We start from the raw sequence: 7,390 nt of genomic DNA on the forward strand, positions 1-7,390 counted from the left end.
TGATTAAACAGAAAATAGTTTTAAGTGAAAATTTCGAAAGCCGTCTTTTAACACTTTTGATAGAAATAGTGTTAACGTTAAAGCTACCGTATCAGTCGAAATGACTGGTTTCGACTTTTCCGTTTCACAGTTATTGGTATCTGTAAAGCATTAAATATTCGAAATGCTCTTGAAAATACATAGTTTCACTTGAATAATATAACGAATGTCTGAAGAAACTGAAAATAACCTACTATTATAATTTCTATAGAGATTGCATACCAATCGTGTTAAATTCTCGATAGTTCTAGCGTTAAAGAGCTTGTCTCATAAATAGAATGAAATATAATTTTATAATGAAACTTAAAACGTAATTCTCCGATATCATTTCATTTCATTTTAACCGTGGCTTTTAATATTACAGGTTACAATGATATGAGAATAAGCGTGAAACGTTAGTTCTACGAAGTAGGTAATTCGAGAAGAAAAATTCAATAGCTGGATTTTATAAGTTTCAGTTCCAATTTTTAATGGAATTTGAACTGATATAATTCTCTGCGATATAATAATATATGAGCCAATACGATTTATATGATAAAACATTCGGGAAATCAATGCATATTAAGCTCGTATATTTGTCTATGTCTATAAGCATCCACGCGGGTAATATATCACTACTTTCTCTCATCCTGAACGGATCGAATGGATGTGTATTATTATATGCATTTTTTATAAATACGTGTTTTTTGCATTTTCTCCCGGCGAAAGGGCTCATAAATGTTTGATGAAAGTTCCCATATCAGGCGTAAAAGGTTACTGTACGTATTTATTTAATAAACACGACACACTTTGCCCATCTGAATGTAAGCCTACCGATATTCGCGATCTGACAAAGTGAAACTGAAGAACGTTCCGTAGTATTTATCAAACATAAAATTGGCATAATAATAAAATCGCAGGAAACTTCAAAGGAAATCAATTCCTTTTAAAATTGAATACTTCATTCGAAACACTTAATACTAAAATTCGATTTTGAACATAATTATGAATAAGACTTATTCGGTTATTCGCAACAGATTATAAATTAGTGACATGACCGTTCGATTGAACGTAGCTCCAAAGAAAATAGTAGGCGCGCTATCGGAATCGAATCGTGTTTACAATTCAACGAGTTCCGAAACCGTGCGGATCAATAACACCGATCGTAAATTCCTCGAAACGCACGAAACCCGGCTCGAATCAAAATTCAAATTTCGGTGCCTATTGAATTCAAACAATATATACTTTTTTCTGCGCCACCCGTTGACGCGTATATTCTATGAATAATCCTCCAAAAAATTACCGACGACATCTATCAAAATTTCACGAATGACCCACAGTACGCGGACGAAACCCGTTTAAAAATCAATCAGCCCGATCGAAGCCGCCATTATAACTGCTGAATAACGACCCGGCCTGAAAGATAAGGGTAATTACTTTCTTCCTGTGATATCGGGAACCAGAAAACTTGCTGAATTTATATCTTTCCAGAATGGTCCGCGGTCGAGAAAAAAATGAAGTTTCGCGCGGATAGAAACTATCGATTGGATATCAATCTCGAAGAAAGGATATTGCATAACAGAGTTAAAAACGTTCGTCGAGTGCGGCGTTCGAACGAGCCTTGTTAAATTTCAATAAGCGGCTCTCGGGAGCAGCGCGCGCCGACCTTCGGATCACTCGAGCCATTACAAAAGAAAATAATTCGCTTATTATGAACAATAGGTACTACTCCCCGGCAATAGGCGTCATGGCGGCGATCGATACACATTTCCTACGGACAAGTCTGAATCACGCGACAGAGACCAGCAGTCACTGAACTCCCCGATTCGGTCCCGTTCAACCTCTCGAATTTCAATGGAATTTCACTTCGTATAATGTCGCTGTAATAAAACTGGGGAAAAACTTGGCCGAACTTGGATGAGAGTACAGTGGCCCGCGAAAATTAATGTTTGATCAACTCCCGGAACTTCAAAGCGAGTCTTTGAAAGTACGACGAAAATTTAAGGATCATTATTGTCTGGGATACTGCGGAGGAATTATGGAGAGTGATTTGTAAACATTTCGGAATATTCCTGTTGCGGAGTAATTGTAAATAATAATTGACCAGTTTGTAAAAAATTCGAAAAAATTCAATTACTCGGACATTTCTGATGAAATTCCATCCCTCTCAAGTTTTGCATAATTTCGTTAAATGCAAATATAACGACCATTATGTAATTTCAGTTTAATACAGTTGGAGACTTTTCATAAATTGGGTATTGAGCAAACAATGTTTGAAAAAAGCAAAAAATAAAACGAATTCTTAATTCAAACAAATGTTGCCATCCCATAAATATTGTAAAAACAAGTTCGTGTGCTGCAACCGCTGTGCTGTTTGATTCCTCGTAATCCAATGACGCCATTCTTCTTCATTTCGTATATTACTCCTTTTCTTAAATTAAGAAACCCGCAATATTAAAAACATATCTCGTTTTTCGACAACCGTTTATAAATCCGAAAATAATTGTACCTTCGTCTTTTATAAAATTAAACCAAATGAAAACATATTATTGTTTAGTTTACATCATAAATCGTTCTAAATGAGAATATATGGTAAATTGCTCCCCGAAACTGTAGTATTTTCAAATAACACTAAATTCAGCGTAAAATTCTGTGAAAGTTAGATCCCGAAGATGACATTTACAAGTATATTTACAATATTTTAAATTTCGTCGCAACATATTCCTAGATGTTACATAACAAAACAATTGGAGGAAAATATGTCAAGAAAAGACTTCTTATTTCAATTAGCTGACGGACTTGTCAGTATATGTAAATGCGTAAGAGGCTACCCACTACCAATAACACTGACAGATATTTCAGTCAGACGTAAAACATGTTGAACAGCAAATTACATAAATAATAAAACGAACAATATTTATGGTACGCGTAATAAGCATGTCAGTCGTAAATGCTCTGCTAAAGAGATCTTTACATGTAAAAAGGTATGTTTAATAATGCATCTAAAAATCTGTTATTTTCTCAATAAAAAGAACTTTATAGACATTCATTCCGCGGTGTCGCTTTTATTTTCAATATATTTCATTGGATAAGTATGCGCACAGTCTCTTTTAATTTATTAATTGGATTTCTCTTCAATCACCTTATTGTAAGTGTGTATATTTTTACGCCTATAGTTATTCTTAAAAATATTACATTTATGTTGAATTTTCGTTAAATAAAATAGAAATAAATATATATAAATGCACGTTTTCATTTTCAATTAACATATCCTCGTAAAATATAAATAATTTCCCATTTACAACTTCATTCTTAACTCATCGGAAACTTCCATACTTGAAAAAGTATATGCTATAATAGAGCTACAGGAATGCAAAGCAATATTACTTAATAATTTGCTTATATATAACACAATAGTTCCAAATCTAAATTAAACACTTATTTGAAATACTTTAAATAAGTAAAAAATTATATTAAGCTCTTAATGAAGTAATATTTATAACCAATGCACTCGTATAAACAATTAGAAAGTAGTGACACTCGTCATACAAATCAAACGAAAATGTATATCACAAGGCAAGCAAGAATTTCTGTAGAGTATAAAACAAATTTAAAATGGACAATTAATGAACACACACCTGAAAAATTCGCCGCCAAACCCTCACGACTAATTCAAACTCAATTATTCCGAGACATAACAATCACACTGATGAAAAATTATTCAACGCTACTTTCAATTCGCGATAAGATTTATTTCCCACAGAAGTAAAACTTACTGAACACATCTTTTAATTTCACTATTCATATAAATTGCATGTCCCACGACACGTAAACGGAAGTGCAAGCCATTGATACATTCAGCGTTAAAAAAAAAACTTGCTCCAATAATTCCCACGCGCTTCAAAAGGTATCAATTACACCCCGTGCGCGAACAATCCGCGCCATCTGTCCTCATCGTCGCGCTATTACACGCGATTATTTAATTCGACGACGAAGTAATTATCATCGGACCGCCGGGAACATTCCTCCCGACCAATCGCGGTGCGCGCCGCTCTGTCATTACGTTCCATATTGCGCGCGATTAATATCCATTCAAATTTATCAACACCTACGTGGAAACCGTCCAACTTTCTCGGATAAGAAACGACGCGCGAGCATTCGTCACCGGCGGTGTGTAACGCGATCAGCGGTGTTCCGCTGCTCCAATAATTCTTGCCGCGCCAGCCGTAAGCCGCCCAGCCGCGAGCGGTAAGAATCAGTTGAACGGAACACGTCCGCTCGAACGCGATACTCTAACTCTCCGGCTGCAGTCCGGCCAATCAATGCGTGCCAAGAGACGCGAATGACGGTTACAGGTAATATTTGGGACGATTCCTTTCGGCATGATAAAGACGCACCAATGACCACAAGCTCACCGTGGCCAGACCACCATGCGTCGTTACGTTCGAGTCGTGAGTCCCCTCGAGCGCAAAGCTCGAAAACCGGTTCCAAGAGCGTACAGAATGGCCGGGTAGCCGGTCGCCGCCATGTATATACGGCTCAGCCGCGACTTTCTAAACTTCCGTCCCGCACATACGATCACGCTCAACCGTGCGCGCCGCTTTATTTTTCCGTTTTCCTTCGTCTTCGACGTCGACGTGTCACTCTCGGAAACGTTCGGCAGGAATTTGCCTCGTTAGCTCGTTCACCTAGGTACGACAGACCTACCCGCCATTTTAGTGCCATTGGCAAAGTAGTAAAAATGGAGATCTTTGTGAAAAACTTTAGTTTCCGTAGGTTTCCTCGTGTTTCTTGGAGATTTTGTAAACGAGTCCTTTGATACTTTTGTAAAATCTTTTTATTGTTATTGGTTAACTTTAATAACTATTTACTTAGTATTTACTTAGTTGATCTCATTGCTTTACATGTTGAATGCTGCACGGTTTCATAGAGCAAAATACTCGAAATGGAAAAAGTATAATATTTAATCATTTTATTGAAGTGCGTTATTATTACTGCACATTCATCTAGCTGAATGTCACCGCGTTAAGTAGCATTGTTTATAATATAGAAATGTTTCCAAATAATCATCATTTCATTAAGTAAACTATAGTAATTTGATTTAGTTGGGGGCCACCCGTGACCCCCATCGTATTCAACGTGTTAATCGAGATATTCTTTTTAAGTTTGGTATTGGTTTCACTTTGTGTATGATAAGCGAGACAGAATTAGAAGAAGTTGGACGGTTGGGCGAAATTGGAGTTGAAAGTGTGTGTAGGCTAACTGCATAAATATTCATTTCAATGGAATTTCTTTGGGAATTTATTGTATCATTACATTTTTAGTTTACTATTGAATTTCATGAGGTTTTAATATTTAGTTGACCGGGTTTGAATGGGTACTGCTGTTTATTACAGCCTACCTATTATAGGCTAATTACGTACTGATTCCGATCCAACAGCTTCATAATGTCAGTGTTTCATTGCACCTTACGATTTAATTATTGAATTCCATGACATTTCAGTATTTAGTTGAGCGTTCATGTATATATGTAGGTACTGTTTATGTACATCAAGGCTGAACGTAATTTAACTAAGATTTATTTTCAAATTATTATTCAAGTAAAAATTTCATTTATCTTGTTGTATTTGATATTTTATTTAGGACATAGATATTTATAATTTAATTTCATTAAAAAAGGTAAAAATATTTGTTGTGATGCCTTAATCTTCCTTTTTAAAATTACAAATTCAGGGCTATGTTTATTATAAACAGACCATAATATTTACTACAGTTGCTCATATTATTTTATATTATTTGAAATGATAAAATACTTGTGAATTACTTATTTTCTAGAATAATATTAAAAAGTTTCTCTTGATGATCAAATAAACTTATAAGACTCCAATTTATAATCGATTAAAATTAAAAGATATTTCCCTCTTTATAACACCTACGTGCTCCGGTAATTCTTGCTGTTCACAATTAAACAGTTTATAACAAAAGCAACGAAAATTATTAGACTAGTAATCATCTAACAGGAATTATCGTCTCCTCTAAGATCTATCATGGCGACAGGAAGAAGTGATATTCAAGCGTATAATTGACAGAAATTTTCGGGGGCGAATAATTGGGGAAGACTTAATTAAGCCGAGCCTGTTTTTAACGACGCGGATAAAAATATCAAGCATTCTACTCGGCGATTCAACCACATGTTTACGTTTCTGATGACATTCGAGCATGAATTCCATCCCGAGAAAACAGTCCCGCGCGATAATAATGTGACGTTTACGCGAGCCCCGTCACGTTATCGAATCGCGTATCATACTCCGAAACGTTTGGTAAAAGAAATCATTCCGATCGTACACCTTTTATCCTTTTAAATCGCGTTCCGATAAATATATTCTATAAGTCGTTAAAATATTCTTGGATCGATTGAAAAAAGAAAAAAAAAAGGATGAAAGGAAAAATAAATTTCGAAGAAAGAACGCGTATTAATTCACGAAGCGGTTCGACGACGCGCGCCAGGGGCGACGCACCGGCAGCGACGTTGGCGTCGTCGCTACACACGTGTATTTACTATTTATGACAAGGAACACACCAGACGTACGAACGAGAATAAACCAACCGTTATTGCACTCCGTGCCAAACGCCGCGCGACCCTTACACGCTACCAGCATTCTTAATTGCCGCAGACAACGGTTCGTATTCACGACATTTCTTCGCGGCCGCCTGACAGACGGTTAAGTGTTCGTAAGTACACTGTTTCGAGAACACCGATAGAAGCCCCCTAAGCGCCAATCACAGCGTGACGCTCCGCGACGAAGGTCCACCGGATTTGATGACGCGTACGCAACACGAGAGAAAAAGAAAAAAGCATTCTGAAACGGTCGTGTGGATCGCGGGGAGAGAGGCTTAAGATACCGGAGCGCGAATATAAAAGGATCGACGAACTCACCAAAGACAGTAGACCGGATCGGCGCGGTGCGTGCTCCGGATAGGAAACAACGATTATTTCACCGGGTGGATTATAATCGACACAGAAAAAAAATCCCCAATGCGTCCGGCGAGAAAAAAACTCCTTGACGAAACCCGCGGGGCAGGAAGAACTGGGTAGGCTGTCTCGCCTGAACTGAACGAACGTTAAACACAGAACGAACAGTGACACTGTAAAACACCACCGAAAATCTCCACTGTCCTGTTTATAGGACGTCTCACGTTGTCACGGTTCACGTCGTGACGCCGCGCGGCGTGGTCGCGCGTGTATCGCGGCACAAAACAAAAAAAAAGAAACGAGGTTCCTCGCGGCACGTAAAAAGCCGTCGGTCGGCCGTCGCGTGATCCTAACACACACAACAGGAAACGAAACAACACGCGCGCTGTTCGAGACGCA

The 7,390-nt window shown here is 37.6% G+C and overlaps 1 protein-coding gene across 5 annotated transcripts in view; it reads right to left on the reverse strand.

The window, feature by feature from the left end:
• Positions 1-7,390, reverse strand: part of LOC116433372 (semaphorin-1A) — a 635,674-nt gene extending 628,284 nt beyond the window's left edge. For all 5 annotated transcript variants that reach the window (XM_076368704.1, XM_076368702.1, XM_076368703.1 and 2 more), the window contains exon 1: positions 6,956-7,390. The gene's annotated coding sequence lies outside the window, so the exon portion shown is untranslated. The remainder of the gene's footprint in view (positions 1-6,955) is intronic.

This window comes from Nomia melanderi, chromosome 6 (genome assembly GCF_051020985.1).
Source record: "Nomia melanderi isolate GNS246 chromosome 6, iyNomMela1, whole genome shotgun sequence".
Taxonomy (NCBI): domain Eukaryota; kingdom Metazoa; phylum Arthropoda; class Insecta; order Hymenoptera; family Halictidae; genus Nomia; species Nomia melanderi.